The following is a 16132-nucleotide window of genomic DNA, read 5'->3' on the forward strand; positions in this document are numbered from 1 at the left end:
AGATTAACAGGACGGTCGTAATGCCCCTTGGATTAGATGTGGAGTTTAGAGTGGTTTAACAAGACGGTTTTAATGCCCCTTGGAAGAGACGTGGAGTTCAGAGTGGTTTAACAAGACGGTTTTAATGCCCCTTGGAAGAGACGTGGAGGTCACTGTAGCTTAACAAGATGGTTTTAATGCCCCTTGGAAGAGACTTGGAGGTCACAGTAGCTTAACAAGTCGGTTTTAATGCCCCTTGGAAGAGACATGGAGGTCAGAGTGTTTTAACAAGACGGTTTTAATGCCCCTTGGAAGAGACGTGGAGGTCACAGTAGCTTAACAAGATGGTTTTAATGCCCCTTGGAAAAGACGTGGAGATCACAGCAGCTTAACAATACGGTTTTAATGCCCCTTGGAAGAGATGCGGAGGTTACAGTAGTTTAACAAGACAGTTTTAATGCCCCTTGGTAGAGACGTGGAGTTCAGAGTGGTTTAACAAGACGATTTTAATGCACCTTGGAAGAGACGTGCAGTTCAGAGTGGTTTAACAAGACACTTTTAATGCCCCTTGGAAGAGACTAGGAGTTCAGAGTGGATAAACAAGATAGTTTTAATACCCCTGGGAAGAGACGTGGAGGTTACAGTAGCTTAACAAGACGGTTTTAATGCTCCTTGGAAGACACGTGCAGTTCAGAGTGGTTTAACAAGACACTTTTAATCCCCATTGGAAGAGACGTGGAGGCCACAGTAGCTTAACAAGATGGTTTTAATGCCCCTTGGAAGAGACTAGGTGTTCAGAGTGGTTAAAAAAGATAGTTTTAATGCCCCTTGGAAGAGACGTGGAGGCCACAGTAGCTTAACAAGACGGTTTTAATGCCCCTTGGAAAAGACGTGGAGTTCAGAGTGGTTTAACAAGATGGTTTTAATGCCCCTTGCAAGAGACGTGGAGGTCACAGTAGCATAAAAAAAACGGTTTTAATGCCCCTTGGAAGAGACATGGAGGTCAGAGTGGTTTAACAAGACGGTTTTAATGCCCCTTGGAACAGACGTGGAGGTCACAGTAGGTTAACAAGACGGTTTTAATGCACCTTAGAAGAGACGTGAAGTTCAGTGTGGTTTAACAAGACGGTTTTAATGCCCCTTGGAAGAAACATGGAGTTCAGAGTAGTTTAACAAAATGGTTTTAATGCCCCTTGCAAGAGAGGTGGAGGTCACAGTAGCTTAACAACACGGTTTTAATGCCACTTGGAAGGGACGTGGAGGTCACAGTAGCTTAACAAGATGCCTTTAATTCCCCTTGGAAGAGACGTGGAGGTCACAGTAGCTTAACAAGACAGTTTTAATGCCCCTTGGAAGAGACATGGAGGTCAGAGTGGTTTAACAAGACGGTTTTAATGCCCCTTGGAAGAGACGTGGAGGTTACAGTAGCTTAACAATATACTTTTATTTCCCCTTGGAAGAGACGTGGAGGCCACAGTAGCTTAACAAGATGGTTTTAATGCCCCTTGGAAGAGACTAGGAGTTCAGAGTGGTTAAACAAGATAGTTTTAGTACCTCTGGGAAGAGATGTGGAGGTTACAGTAGCTTAACAAGACGGTTTTAATGCCCCTTGGAAAAGACGTGGAGTTCAGAGTGGTTTAACAAGATGGTTTTAATGCCCCTTGGAAGAGACGTGGAGGTAACAGTAGCTTAACAAGACAGTTTTAATGCCCCTTGGAAGAGACATGGAGGTCAGAGTGGTTTAAAAAGACGGTTTTAATGCCCCTTGGAAGAAACGTGGAGTTCAGAGAAGTTTAACAAAATGGTTTTAATGCCCCTTGCAAGAGAGGTGGAGGTCACAGTAGCTTAACAAGACGGTTTTAATGCCAATTGGAAGGGACGTGGAGGTCACAGTAGCTTAACAAGATGCTTTAAATTCCCCTTGGAAGAGACGTGGAGGCCACAGTAGCTTAACAAGATGGTTTTAATGCCCCTTGGAAGAGACTAGGAGTTCAGAGTGGATAAATAAGATAGTTTTAATACAACGGGGAAGAGACGTGGAGGTTACAGTAGCTTAACAAGACGGTTTTAATGCTCCTTGGTAGAGACGTGGAGTACAGAGTGGTTTAACAAGACGATTTTAATGCCCCTTGGAAGACACGTGCAGTTCAGAGTGGTTTAACAAGACACTTTTAATGCCCCTTGGAAGAGACGTGGAGGCCACAGTAGCTTAACAAGATGGTTTTAATGCTCCTTGGAATAGACTAGGTGTTCAGAGTGGTTAAAAAAGATAGTTTTAATGCCCCTTGGAAGAGACGTGGAGGCCACAGTAGCTTAACAAGACGGTTTTAATGCCCCTTGGAAAAGACGTGGAGTTCAGAGTGGTTTAACAAGATGGTTTTAATCCCCCTTGGAAGAGACGTGGAGGTCACAGTAGCTTAAAAAGACTTTTTTAATGCCCCTTGGAAGAGACATGGAGGTCAGAGTGGTTTAACAAGACGGTTTTAATGCCCCTTGGAACAGACAAGGAGTTCAGAGTGGATAAACAAGATAGTTTTAATTCCCCTGGGAAGAGACGTGGAGGTTACAGTAGCTTAACAAAACGGTTTTAATGCTCCTTGGTAGAGACGTGGAATACAGAGTGGTTTAACAAGACGATTTTAATGCCCCTTGGAAGACACATGCAGTTCAGAGTGGTTTAACAAGACACTTTTAATGCCCATTGGAAGAGACGTGGAGTCCACAGTAGCTTAACAAGATGGTTTTAATGCCCCTTGGAAGAGACTAGGTGTTCAGAGTGGTTAAAAAAGATAGTTTTAATGCCCCTTGGAAGAGACGTGGAGGCCACAGTAGCTTAACAAGACGGTTTTAATGCCCCTTGGAAAAGACGTGGAGTTCAGAGTGGTTTAACAAGATGGTTTTAATGCCCCTTGGAAGAGACGTGGAGGTCACAGTAGCTTAAAAAGACGGTTTTAATGCCACTTGGAAGAGACATGGAGGTCAGAGTGGTTTAACAAGTCGGTTTTAATGCCCCTTGGAACAGACGTGGAGGTCACAGTAGGTTAACAAGACGGTTTTAATGCACCTTAGAAGAGAGGTGAAGTTCAGTGTAGTTTAATAAGACGGTTTTAATGCCCCTTGGAAGAAACATGGAGTTCAGAGTAGTTTAACAAAATGGTTTTAATGCCCCTTGCAAGAGAGGTGGAGGTCACAGTAGCTTAACAACACGGTTTAATGCCGCTTGGAAGGGACGTGGAGGTCACAGAAGCTTAACAAGATGCCTTTAATTCCCCTTGGAAGAGACGTGGAGGTGACAGTAGCTTAACAAGACAGTTTTAATGCCCCTTGGAAGAGACATGGAGGTCAGAGTGGTTTAACAAGACGGTTTTAATGCCCCTTGGAAGAGACGTGGAGGTTACAGTAGCTTAACAATATACTTTTAATTCCCCTTGGAAAAGACGTGGAGGCCACAGTAGCTTAACAAGATGGTTTTAATGCCCGTAGGAAAAGACGTGGAGTTCAGAGTGGTTTAACGTGACGGTTTTAATGCCCCTTGGAAGAGACGTGGAGGTCACAGTAGCTTAACAAGACGGTTTTAATGCCCCTTGGAAGAGACGTGAAGGTCACAGTAGCATAAGAAGACGGTTTTAATGCCCCTTGGAAGAGACGTGGAGTTCAGATTGTTTTTAAAATACGGTTTTAATGCCCCTTGGAAGAGACTTGGAGGTCACAGTAGCTTAACAAGATGGTTTTAATGCCCCTGGGAAGAAAAGTGGAGTTCAGAGTGGTTTAACAAGACGGTTTTAATGCCCCTTGGAAGAGACGTGGAGGTCACAGTAGCTTAACAGGACGGTTTTAATGCCCCTTGGAAGAGATGTGGAGTTCAGAAGGGTTTAACAAGACTGTTATAATGACCATTTGAAGAGACATGGAGGTCACAGTAGTTTAACAAGACGGTGCTAATGCCCCTTGGAAGAGAAATGGAGTTCAGAGTGGTTTAACAAGATGGTTTTAATGCCCCTTGGAAGAGAGGGGGAGGTCACAGTAGCTTAACAAGATGGTTTTATTGTTCCTTGGAAGAGACATTGAGGTCACAGTAGCTTAACAAGATGGTTTTAATGCCCTTGGAAGATACGTGGAGGTCAGAGTTGTTTTAAAAGACAGTTTTACTGCCCCTTGGAAGAGACGTGGAGGTCACAGTAGCTTAACAAGATGGTTTTAATGCCCCTTGGAAGAGACGTGGAGTTCAGAGAGGTTTCACAAGATGGTTTTAATGCCCCTTTGAAGAGACGTGGAGGTTACAGTGGTTTAACAAGACGGTTATAATGCCCCTTGGTAGAGAGGTGGAGTTCAGAGTGGTTTAACGAGACAATTTTAATGCCCCTTGGAAGAGACGTGCAGTTCAGAGTGGTTTAATTGGACACTTTTAATGCCCCTTGGATGAGACGTGGAGGCCACAGTAGCTTAACAAGATGGTTTTAATGCCCATTGGAAGAGACTAGGAGTTCATAGAGGTTAAACAAGATAGTTTTAATACCCCTGGGACGAGACGTGGAGGTTACAGTAGCTTAACAAGACGGTTTTAATGCACCTTGGAAAAGACGTGTAGTTCAGAGTGGTTTAACAAGATTTTTTTAATGCCCCTTGGAAGAGACGGGGAGATCACAGTAGCTTAACAAGATGGTTTTATTGCCCCTTGGAAGAGACTTTGAGGTCACAGTAGCTTAACAAGATGGTTTTAATGCCCTTGGAAGATACGTGGAGGTCAGAGTTGTTTTAAAAGACAGTTTTTCTGCCCCTTGGAAGAGACGTGGAGGTCACAGTATCTTAACAAGATGGTTTTAATGCCCCTTGGAAGAGACGTGGAGTTCAGAGTGGTTTCACAAGATGGTTGTAATGCCCCTTGGAAGAGACGTGGAGATTACAGTGGTTTATCAAGACAATCAAGACAGTTTTAATGCCCCTTGGTATAGACGTGGAGTACAGAGTGGTTTAACAAGACGATTTTAATGCCCCTTGCAAGACACGTGCAGTTCAGAGTGGTTTAACAAGACACTTTTAATGCCCCTTGGAAGAGACATGGAGGCCACAGTAGCTTAACAAGATGGTTTTAATGCCCCTTGGAAGAGACTAGGTGTTCAGAGTGGTTAAACAAGATAGTTTTAATACACCTGGGAAGAGATGTGGAGGTTACAGTAGCTTAACAAGACGGTTTTAATGCCCCTTGGAAAAGACGTGGCGTTCAGAGTGGTTTAACAAGATGGTTTTTATGCCCCTTAGAAGAGACGTGGAGGTCACAGTAGCTTAAAAAGACGGTTTTAATGCCCCTTGGAAGAGACATGGAGGTCAGAGTGGTTTAACCAGACGGTTTTAATGCCCCTTGGAACAGACGTGGAGGTCACAGTATGTTAACAAGACGGTTTTAATGCACCTTAGAAAAGACGTGAAGTTCAGTGTGGTTTAACAAGACGGTTTTAATGCCCCTTGGAAAAAACATGGAGTTCAGAGTAGTTTAACAAAATGGTTTTAATGCCCCTTGCAAGAGAGGTGGAGGTCACAGTCGCTTAACAGTATGGTTTTAATGCCACTTGGAAGGGACGTGGAGGTCACAGTAGCTTAACAAGATGGTTTAAATTCCCCTTGGAAGAGACGTGGAGGTCACAGTAGCTTAACAAGACGGTTTTAATGCCCCTTGGAAGAGACATGGAGGTCAGAGTGGTTTAACAAGACGGTTTTAATGCCCCTTGGAAGAGACGTGGAGGTTACAGTAGCTTAACAAGATACTTTTAATTCCTCTTGGAAGAGACGTGGAGGCCACAGTAGCTTAACAAGATGGTTTTAATGACCCTTGGAAGAGACTAGGAGTTCAGAGTGGTTAAACAAGATATTTTTAATACCTCTGGGAAGAGACGTGGAGGTTACAGTAGCTTAACAAGACGGTTTTAATGCCCCTTGGAAAAGACGTGGAGGTCAGAGTGGTTTAACAAGATGGTTTTAATGCCCCTTGTAAGAGACGTGGAGGTCACAGTAGCTTAACAAGATGGTTTTAATGCCCCTTGGAAGAGACATGGATGTCAGAGTGGTTTAACAAGACGGTTTTAATGCCCCTTGGAAGAGAGGTGGAGGTCACAGTAGGTTAACAAGACGGTTTTAATGCCACTTGGCAGGGACGTGGAGGTCACAGTAGCTTAATAAGACGGTTTTAATGCCACTTGGAAGGGACGTGGAGGTCACAGTAGCTTAACAGGATGCTTTTAATTCCCCTTGGAAGAGATGTGCAGGTCACAGTAGCTTAGCAAGACGGTTTTAGTGCCCCTTGGAAGAGACGTGGAGGTCACAATAGCTTAACAAGATGGTTTTAATGGCCCTTGGAAGAGACGTGGAGTTCAGAAGGGTTTAACAAGACAGTTATATTGCCCTTTGGAAGAGACGTGGAGGTCACAGTAGTTTAACAAGACGATTTTAATGCCCCTTGGATAAAAAGTGGAGTTCAGAGTGGTTTAACAAAACAGTAGCTTAGCAATACGGTTTTAATGCCCCTTGGAAGAGACAAGGAGTTCAGAGTGGTTTACCAAGACGGTTTAACTTCCTCTTGGAAAAGACGTGGAGTTCAGAGTGGTTTAACAAGCGGTTTTAATGTCCCTTGGAAGAGATGTGGAGGTCACAGTAGCTTAACAAGACGGTTTTAATGTACGTGGAAGAGACGTGGAGGTCAAAGTGGTTTACCAAGACGGTTTTAATGTCCCTTGGAAGAGACGTGGAGGTCTCAGTAGATTATCAAGACGGTCGTAATGCCCCTTGGATTAGATGTGGAGTTTAGAGTGGTTTAACAAGACGATTTTAATGCCCCTTGGAAGAGACGTGGAGTTCAGAGTGGTTTAACAAGATGGTTTTAATGCCCCTTGGAAGAGACGTGGAGGTCACAGTAGCTTAACAAGACGATTTTAATGCCCCTTGGAAGAGACATGGAGGTCAGAGTGGTATAATAAGACGGTTTTAATGCCCCTTGGAAGAGACGTGCAGTTCAGAGTGGTTTAACAAGACACTTTTAATGCCCTTTGGAAGAGACGTGGAGGTCACAGTAGCTTATCAAGACGGTTTTAATGCCACTTGAAAGAGACAGGGAGGTCACAGTAGCTTAACAAGACGGTTTTAATGCCCCTTGGAAGAGACTTGGAGTTCACAGTAGCTTATAAAGATGGTTTTAATGCCCATTGGAAGAGACGTGGAGGTTAGAGTAGCTTAACCAGATGGTTTTAATGCCTGTTCCAAGAGACGTGGAGTTCAGAGTGGTTTAACAAGAAGCTTTTAATGCCCCTAGGAAAAGACGTGGAGTTCAGAGTGGTTTAACGTGACGGTTTTAATGCCCCTTGGAAGAGACGTGGAGTTCAGAGTGGTTTAACAAGACAGTTTTAATGCCCCTTGGAAGAGATGGGGAGGTCACAGTAGCTTAACAAGACGGTTTTAATGCCCCTTGGAAGAGACGTGGAGGTCACAGTAGCTTAACAAGACGGTTTAAATGCCCCTTGGAAGAGACATGGAAGTCAGATTGGTTTAACAAGACGGTTTTAATGCCCCTTGGAAGAGACGTGGAGGTCAGAGCGGTTTTAAAAGACAGTTTTAATTCCCCTTGGAAGAGACGTGGAGGTCACAGTAGATTAAAAAGATGGTTTTAATGCCCCTTGGAAGAGACGTGGAGGTCACAGTAGCTTAACAAGATGGTTTTAATGCCACTTGGAAGAGACGTGGAGTTCAGAGCGCTTAAACAAGACGGTTTTAATGCCCCTTGGAAGAGACGTGGAGGTTACAGTAGTTTAACAAAACGGTTTTAATGCTCCTTGGTAGAGACGTGGAGTTCAGAGTGCTTTAACAAGACGATTTTAATGCCCCTACGAAAAGACGTGGAGTTCAGATTGTTTTAACGTGACGGTTTTAATGCCCCTTGGAAGAGACGTGGAGTTCAGAGTGGTTTAACAAGACGGTTTTAATGCCTCTTGGAAGAGACGTGGAGGTCACAATAGCTTAACAAGACGGTTTTCATGCCCCTTGGAAGAGACGTGGAGGTCAGAGTAGCTTAACAAGACGGTTTTAATGCCCCTTGGAAGAGACATGGAGGTCAGAGTGGTTTAACAAGACGGTTTTAATGCCCCTTGGAAGAGACGTGGAGGTCAGTGTGGATTTAAAAGACAGTTTTAATGCCATTTGGAAGAGACGTGGAGGTCACAGTAGCTTAACAAGATGCTTTTAATGCCCCTTGGAAGCACGTAGAGATCACAGCAGCTTAAAAATACGGTTTTAATGCCTCTTGGAAGAGACGTGGAGGTTACAGTAGTTTAACAAGACGGTTTTAATGCCCCTTGGTAGAGACGTGGAGTTCATAGTGGTTTAACAAGACGATTTTAATGCACCTTGGAAGAGACGTGCAGTTCAGAGTGGTTTAACAAGACACTTTTAATGCCCCTTGGAAGAGACGTGGAGGCCACAGTAGCTTAACAAGATGGTTTTAATGCTCCTTTGAAGAGATTAGGAGATCAGAGTGGTTAAACAAGATAGTTTTAATACCCTTGGGAAGAAACGTGGAGGTTACAGTAGCTTAACAAGACTGTTTTAATGCCCGTAGGAAAAGACGTGGAGTTCAGAGTGGTTTAACGTGACGGTTTTAATGCCCCTTGGAAGAGACGTGGAGGTCACAGTAGCTTAACAAGACGGTTTTAATGCCCCTTGGAAGAGACGTGAAGGTCACAGTAGCATAAGAAGACGGTTTTAATGCCGCTTGGAAGAGACGTGGAGTTCAGATTGTTTTTAAAATACGGTTTTAATGCCCCTTGGAAGAGACTTGGAGGTCACAGTAGCTTAACAAGATGGTTTTAATGCCCCTGGGAAGAAAAGTGGAGTTCAGAGTGGTTTAACAAGACGGTTTTAATGCCCCTTGGAAGAGACGTGGAGGTCACAGTAGCTTAACAGGACGGTTTTAATGCCCCTTGGAAGAGATGTGGAGTTCAGAAGGGTTTAACAAGACAGTTATAATGACCATTGGAAGAGACATGGAGGTCACAGTAGTTTAACAAGACGGTGCTAATGCCCCTTGGAAGAGAAATGGAGTTCAGAGTGGTTTAACAAGATGGTTTTAATGCCCCTTGGAAGAGAGGGGGAGGTCACAGTAGCTTAACAAGATGGTTTTATTGTTCCTTGGAAGAGACATTGAGGTCACAGTAGCTTAACAAGATGGTTTTAATGCCCTTGGAAGATACGTGGAGGTCAGAGTTGTTTTAAAAGACAGTTTTACTGCCCCTTGGAAGAGACGTGGAGGTCACAGTAGCTTAACAAGATGGTTTTAATGCCCCTTGGAAGAGACGTGGAGTTCAGAGAGGTTTCACAAGATGGTTTTAATGCCCCTTTGAAGAGACGTGGAGGTTACAGTGGTTTAACAAGACGGTTATAATGCCCCTTGGTAGAGAGGTGGAGTTCAGAGTGGTTTAACGAGACAATTTTAATGCCCCTTGGAAGAGACGTGCAGTTCAGAGTGGTTTAATTGGACACTTTTAATGCCCCTTGGATGAGACGTGGAGGCCACAGTAGCTTAACAAGATGGTTTTAATGCCCCTTGGAAGAGACTAGGAGTTCATAGAGGTTAAACAAGATAGTTTTAATACCCCTGGGACGAGACGTGGAGGTTACAGTAGCTTAACAAGACGGTTTTAATGCACCTTGGAAAAGACGTGTAGTTCAGAGTGGTTTAACAAGATTTTTTTAATGCCCCTTGGAAGAGACGGGGAGATCACAATAGCTTAACAAGATGGTTTTATTGCCCCTTGGAAGAGACTTTGAGGTCACAGTAGCTTAACAAGATGGTTTTAATGCCCTTGGAAGATACGTGGAGGTCAGAGTTGTTTTAAAAGACAGTTTTACTGCCCCTTGGAAGAGACGTGGAGGTCACAGTATCTTAACAAGATGGTTTTAATGCCCCTTGGAAGAGACGTGGAGTTCAGAGTGGTTTCACAAGATGGTTGTAATGCCCCTTGGAAGAGACGTGGAGATTACAGTGGTTTATCAAGACAATCAAGACAGTTTTAATGCCCCTTGGTATAGACGTGGAGTACAGAGTGGTTTAACAAGACGATTTTAATGCCCCTTGCAAGACACGTGCAGTTCAGAGTGGTTTAACAAGACACTTTTAATGCCCCTTGGAAGAGACATGGAGGCCACAGTAGCTTAACAAGATGGTTTTAATGCCCCTTGGAAGAGACAAGGTGTTCAGAGTGGTTAAACAAGATAGTTTTAATACACCTGGGAAGAGATGTGGAGGTTACAGTAGCTTAACAAGACGGTTTTAATGCCCCTTGGAAAAGACGTGGCGTTCAGAGTGGTTTAACAAGATGGTTTTTATGCCCCTTAGAAGAGACGTGGAGGTCACAGTAGCTTAAAAAGACGGTTTTAATGCCCCTTGGAAGAGACATGGAGGTCAGAGTGGTTTAACCAGACGGTTTTAATGCCCCTTGGAACAGACGTGGAGGTCACAGTATGTTAACAAGACGGTTTTAATGCACCTTAGAAGAGACGTGAAGTTCAGTGTGGTTTAACAAGACGGTTTTAATGCCCCTTGGAAAAAACATGGAGTTCAGAATAGTTTAACAAAATGGTTTTAATGCCCCTTGCAAGAGAGGTGGAGGTCACAGTCGCTTAACAGTACGGTTTTAATGCCACTTGGAAGGGACGTGGAGGTCACAGTAGCTTAACAAGATGGTTTAAATTCCCCTTGGAAGAGACGTGGAGGTCACAGTAGCTTAACAAGACGGTTTTAATGCCCCTTGGAAGAGACATGGAGGTCAGAGTGGTTTAACAAGACGGTTTTAATGCCCCTTGGAAGAGACGTGGAGGTTACAGTAGCTTAACAAGATACTTTTAATTCCTCTTGGAAGAGACGTGGAGGCCACAGTAGCTTAACAAGATGGTTTTAATGACCCTTGGAAGAGACTAGGAGTTCAGAGTGGTTAAACAAGATATTTTTTATACCTCTGGGAAGAGACGTGGAGGTTACAGTAGCTTAACAAGACGGTTTTAATGCCCCTTGGAAAAGACGTGGAGGTCAGAGTGGTTTAACAAGATGGTTTTAATGCCCCTTGTAAGAGACGTGGAGGTCACAGTAGCTTAACAAGATGGTTTTAATGCCCCTTGGAAGAGACATGGATGTCAGAGTGGTTTAACAAGACGGTTTTAATGCCCCTTGGAAGAGAGGTGGAGGTCACAGTAGGTTAACAAGACGGTTTTAATGCCACTTGGCAGGGACGTGGAGGTCACAGTACCTTAATAAGACGGTTTTAATGCCACTTGGAAGGGACGTGGAGGTCACAGTAGCTTAACAGGATGCTTTTAATTCCCCTTGGAAGAGATGTGCAGGTCACAGTAGCTTAGCAAGACGGTTTTAGTGCCCCTTGGAAGAGACGTGGAGGTCACAATAGCTTAACAAGATGGTTTTAATGGCCCTTGGAAGAGACGTGGAGTTCAGAAGGGTTTAACAAGACAGTTATATTGCCCTTTGGAAGAGACGTGGAGGTCACAGTAGTTTAACAAGACGATTTTAATGCCCCTTGGATAAAAATTGGAGTTCAGAGTGGTTTAACAAAACAGTAGCTTAGCAATACGGTTTTAATGCCCCTTGGAAGAGACAAGGAGTTCAGAGTGGTTTACCAAGACGGTTTAACTTCCTCTTGGAAAAGACGTGGAGTTCAGAGTGGTTTAACAAGACGGTTTTAATGTCCCTTGGAAGAGATGTGGAGGTCACAGTAGCTTAACAAGACGGTTTTAATGTACGTGGAAGAGACGTGGAGGTCAAAGTGGTTTACCAAGACGGTTTTAATGTCCCTTGGAAGAGACGTGGAGGTCTCAGTAGATTATCAAGACGGTCGTAATGCCCCTTGGATTAGATGTGGAGTTTAGAGTGGTTTAACAAGACGATTTTAATGCCCCTTGGAAGAGACGTGGAGTTCAGAGTGGTTTAACAAGATGGTTTTAATGCCCCTTGGAAGAGACGTGGAGGACACAGTAGCTTAACAAGACGGTTTTAATGCACCTTGGAAGAGACGTGGACGACACAGTAGCTTAAAAAACGGTTTTAATGCCCCATGGAAGAGACATGGAGGTCAGAGTGGTTTAACAAGACGGTTTTAATGCCCCTTGTAAGAGACGTGGAGGTCAGAGTGGTTTTAAAAGACCGTTTTAATGCCCCTTGTAAGAGACGTGGAGGTCACAGTAGCTTAACAAGATGGTTTTAATGCCCCTGAGAAGAAAAGTGGAGTTCAGAGTGGTTTAACAAGACGGTTTTAATGCCCCTTGGAAGAGACGTGGAGGTCACAGTAGCTTAACAGGACGGTTTTAATGCCCCTTGGAAGAGACGTGGAGTTCAGAAGGGTTTAACAAGACAGTTATAATGACCCTTTGAAGAGACATGGAGGTCACAGTAGTTTAACAAGACGGTGCTAATGCCCCTTGTAAGAGAAATGGAGTTCAGAGTGGTTTAACAAGATGGTTTTAATGTCCCTTGGAAGAGACGGGGAGGTCACAGTAGCTTATCAAGATGGTTTTATTGCTCCTTGGAAGAGACTTTGAGGTCACAGTAGCTTAACAAGATGGTTTTAATGCCCTTCGAAGATACGTCGAGGTCAGAGTTGTTTTAAAAGACAGTTTTACTGCCCCTTGGAAGAGACGTGGAGGTCACAGTACCTTAACAAAATGGTTTTAATGCCCCTTGGAAGAGACGTGGAGTTCAGAGTGATTTCACAAGATGGTTTTAATGCCCCTTGGTAGAGACGTGGAGGTCAGTGTGGATTTAAAAGACAGTTTTAATGCCATTTGGAAGAGACGTGGAGGTCACAGTAGCTTAACAAGATGCTTTTAATGCCCCTTGGAAGCACGTAGAGATCACAGCAGCTTAAAAATACGGTTTTAATGCCTCTTGGAAGAGACGTGGAGGTTACAGTAGTTTAACAAGACGGTTTTAATGCCCCTTGGTAGAGACGTGGAGTTCATAGTGGTTTAACAAGACGATTTTAATGCACCTTGGAAGAGACGTGCAGTTCAGAGTGGTTTAACAAGACACTTTTAATGCCCCTTGGAAGAGACGTGGAGGCCACAGTAGCTTAACAAGATGGTTTTAATGCTCCTTTGAAGAGATTAGGAGATCAGAGTGGTTAAACAAGATAGTTTTAATACCCTTGGGAAGAAACGTGGAGGTTACAGTAGCTTAACAAGACTGTTTTAATGCCCGTAGGAAAAGACGTGGAGTTCAGAGTGGTTTAACGTGACGGTTTTAATGCCCCTTGGAAGAGACGTGGAGGTCACAGTAGCTTAACAAGACGGTTTTAATGCCCCTTGGAAGAGACGTGAAGGTCACAGTAGCATAAGAAGACGGTTTTAATGCCGCTTGGAAGAGACGTGGAGTTCAGATTGTTTTTAAAATACGGTTTTAATGCCCCTTGGAAGAGACTTGGAGGTCACAGTAGCTTAACAAGATGGTTTTAATGCCCCTGGGAAGAAAAGTGGAGTTCAGAGTGGTTTAACAAGACGGTTTTAATGCCCCTTGGAAGAGACGTGGAGGTCACAGTAGCTTAACAGGACGGTTTTAATGCCCCTTGGAAGAGATGTGGAGTTCAGAAGGGTTTAACAAGACAGTTATAATGACCATTGGAAGAGACATGGAGGTCACAGTAGTTTAACAAGACGGTGCTAATGCCCCTTGGAAGAGAAATGGAGTTCAGAGTGGTTTAACAAGATGGTTTTAATGCCCCTTGGAAGAGAGGGGGAGGTCACAGTAGCTTAACAAGATGGTTTTATTGTTCCTTGGAAGAGACATTGAGGTCACAGTAGCTTAACAAGATGGTTTTAATGCCCTTGGAAGATACGTGGAGGTCAGAGTTGTTTTAAAAGACAGTTTTACTGCCCCTTGGAAGAGACGTGGAGGTCACAGTAGCTTAACAAGATGGTTTTAATGCCCCTTGGAAGAGACGTGGAGTTCAGAGAGGTTTCACAAGATGGTTTTAATGCCCCTTTGAAGAGACGTGGAGGTTACAGTGGTTTAACAAGACGGTTATAATGCCCCTTGGTAGAGAGGTGGAGTTCAGAGTGGTTTAACGAGACAATTTTAATGCCCCTTGGAAGAGACGTGCAGTTCAGAGTGGTTTAATTGGACACTTTTAATGCCCCTTGGATGAGACGTGGAGGCCACAGTAGCTTAACAAGATGGTTTTAATGCCCCTTGGAAGAGACTAGGAGTTCATAGAGGTTAAACAAGATAGTTTTAATACCCCTGGGACGAGACGTGGAGGTTACAGTAGCTTAACAAGACGGTTTTAATGCACCTTGGAAAAGACGTGTAGTTCAGAGTGGTTTAACAAGATTTTTTTAATGCCCCTTGGAAGAGACGGGGAGATCACAGTAGCTTAACAAGATGGTTTTATTGCCCCTTGGAAGAGACTTTGAGGTCACAGTAGCTTAACAAGATGGTTTTAATGCCCTTGGAAGATACGTGGAGGTCAGAGTTGTTTTAAAAGACAGTTTTACTGCCCCTTGGAAGAGACGTGGAGGTCACAGTATCTTAACAAGATGGTTTTAATGCCCCTTGGAAGAGACGTGGAGTTCAGAGTGGTTTCACAAGATGGTTGTAATGCCCCTTGGAAGAGACGTGGAGATTACAGTGGTTTATCAAGACAATCAAGACAGTTTTAATGCCCCTTGGTATAGACGTGGAGTACAGAGTGGTTTAACAAGAAGATTTTAATGCCCCTTGCAAGACACGTGCAGTTCAGAGTGGTTTAACAAGACACTTTTAATGCCCCTTGGAAGAGACATGGAGGCCACAGTAGCTTAACAAGATGGTTTTAATGCCCCTTGGAAGAGACAAGGTGTTCAGAGTGGTTAAACAAGATAGTTTTAATACACCTGGGAAGAGATGTGGAGGTTACAGTAGCTTAACAAGACGGTTTTAATGCCCCTTGGAAAAGACGTGGCGTTCAGAGTGATTTCACAAGATGGTTTTAATGCCCCTTGGTAGAGACGTGGAGTTCAGAGTGGTTTAACAAGACAATTTTAGTGCACCTTGGAAGAGACGTGCTGTTCAGAGTGGTTTAACAATACACTTTTAATGCTCCTTGGAAGAGACGTGGAGGCCACAGTAGCTTGCCAAGATGGTTTTAATGCCCCTTGGAAGAGACGTGGAGGTCACAGTAGCTTAACAAGATGGTTTTAATGCCCCTTGGAAGAGACATGGAGGTCAGAGTGGTTTAACAAGACGGTTTTATTGCCCCTTGGAAGAGACGTGGAGGTCAGAGTGGTTTTAAAACAGTTTTAATGCCCCTTGGAAGAGACGTGGAGGTCACAGTAGCTTAACAAGATGGTTTTAATGCCCCTTGGAAGAGACGTGGAGATCACAGCAGCTTAACAAAACGGTTTTAACACCCCTTGGAAGAGACATGGAGGTTACAGTAGCATAACAAGATGGTTTTAATGCCCCTTGGTAGAGACTTGGAGTTCAGAGTGATTTAACAAGACGATTTTAATGCACCTTGGAAGAGACGTGCAATTCAGAGTGGTTTAACAAGACACTTTTAATGCCCCTTGGAAGAGACGTGGAGGCCACAAGAGCTTAACAAGATGGTTTTAATGCCCCTTGGAAGAGACATGGAGGTCAGAGTGGTTAAACAAGATAGTTTTAATACCCCTGGGAAGAGACTTGGAGATAACAGTAGCTTAACAAGACGGTTTTAATGCTCCTTGGTAGAGACGTGGAGTACCGAGTGGTTTTACAAGACGGTTTTAATGCCCCTTGGAAAACACGTGGAGTTCAGAGTGGTTTAACAAGATGGTTTTAATGCCCCTTGGAAGAGACGTGGATGTCACAGTAGCTTAACAAGACGGTTTTAATGCTCCTTGGAAGAGACATGGAGGTCAGAGTGTTTTAACAAGACGGTTTTAATGCCCCTTGGAAGAGACGTGGAGGTCACAGTAGCTTAACAAGACGGTTTTAATGCCCCTTAGAAGAGACGTGGAGTTCAGTGTGGTTTAACAAGGCGGGTTTAATGCCCCTTGGAAGAGACGTGGAGGTCACAGTAGCTTAACAGGACGGTTTTAATGCCCCTTGGAAGAGACGTGGAGTTCAGAAGGGTTTAACAAGACAGTTATA

This window comes from Phyllobates terribilis, unplaced genomic scaffold, assembly GCF_046119375.1.
Source record: "Phyllobates terribilis strain yellow unplaced genomic scaffold, ASM4611937v1 Scaffold_2__4_contigs__length_985480577, whole genome shotgun sequence".
NCBI classification, from domain to species: Eukaryota; Metazoa; Chordata; class Amphibia; order Anura; family Dendrobatidae; genus Phyllobates; species Phyllobates terribilis.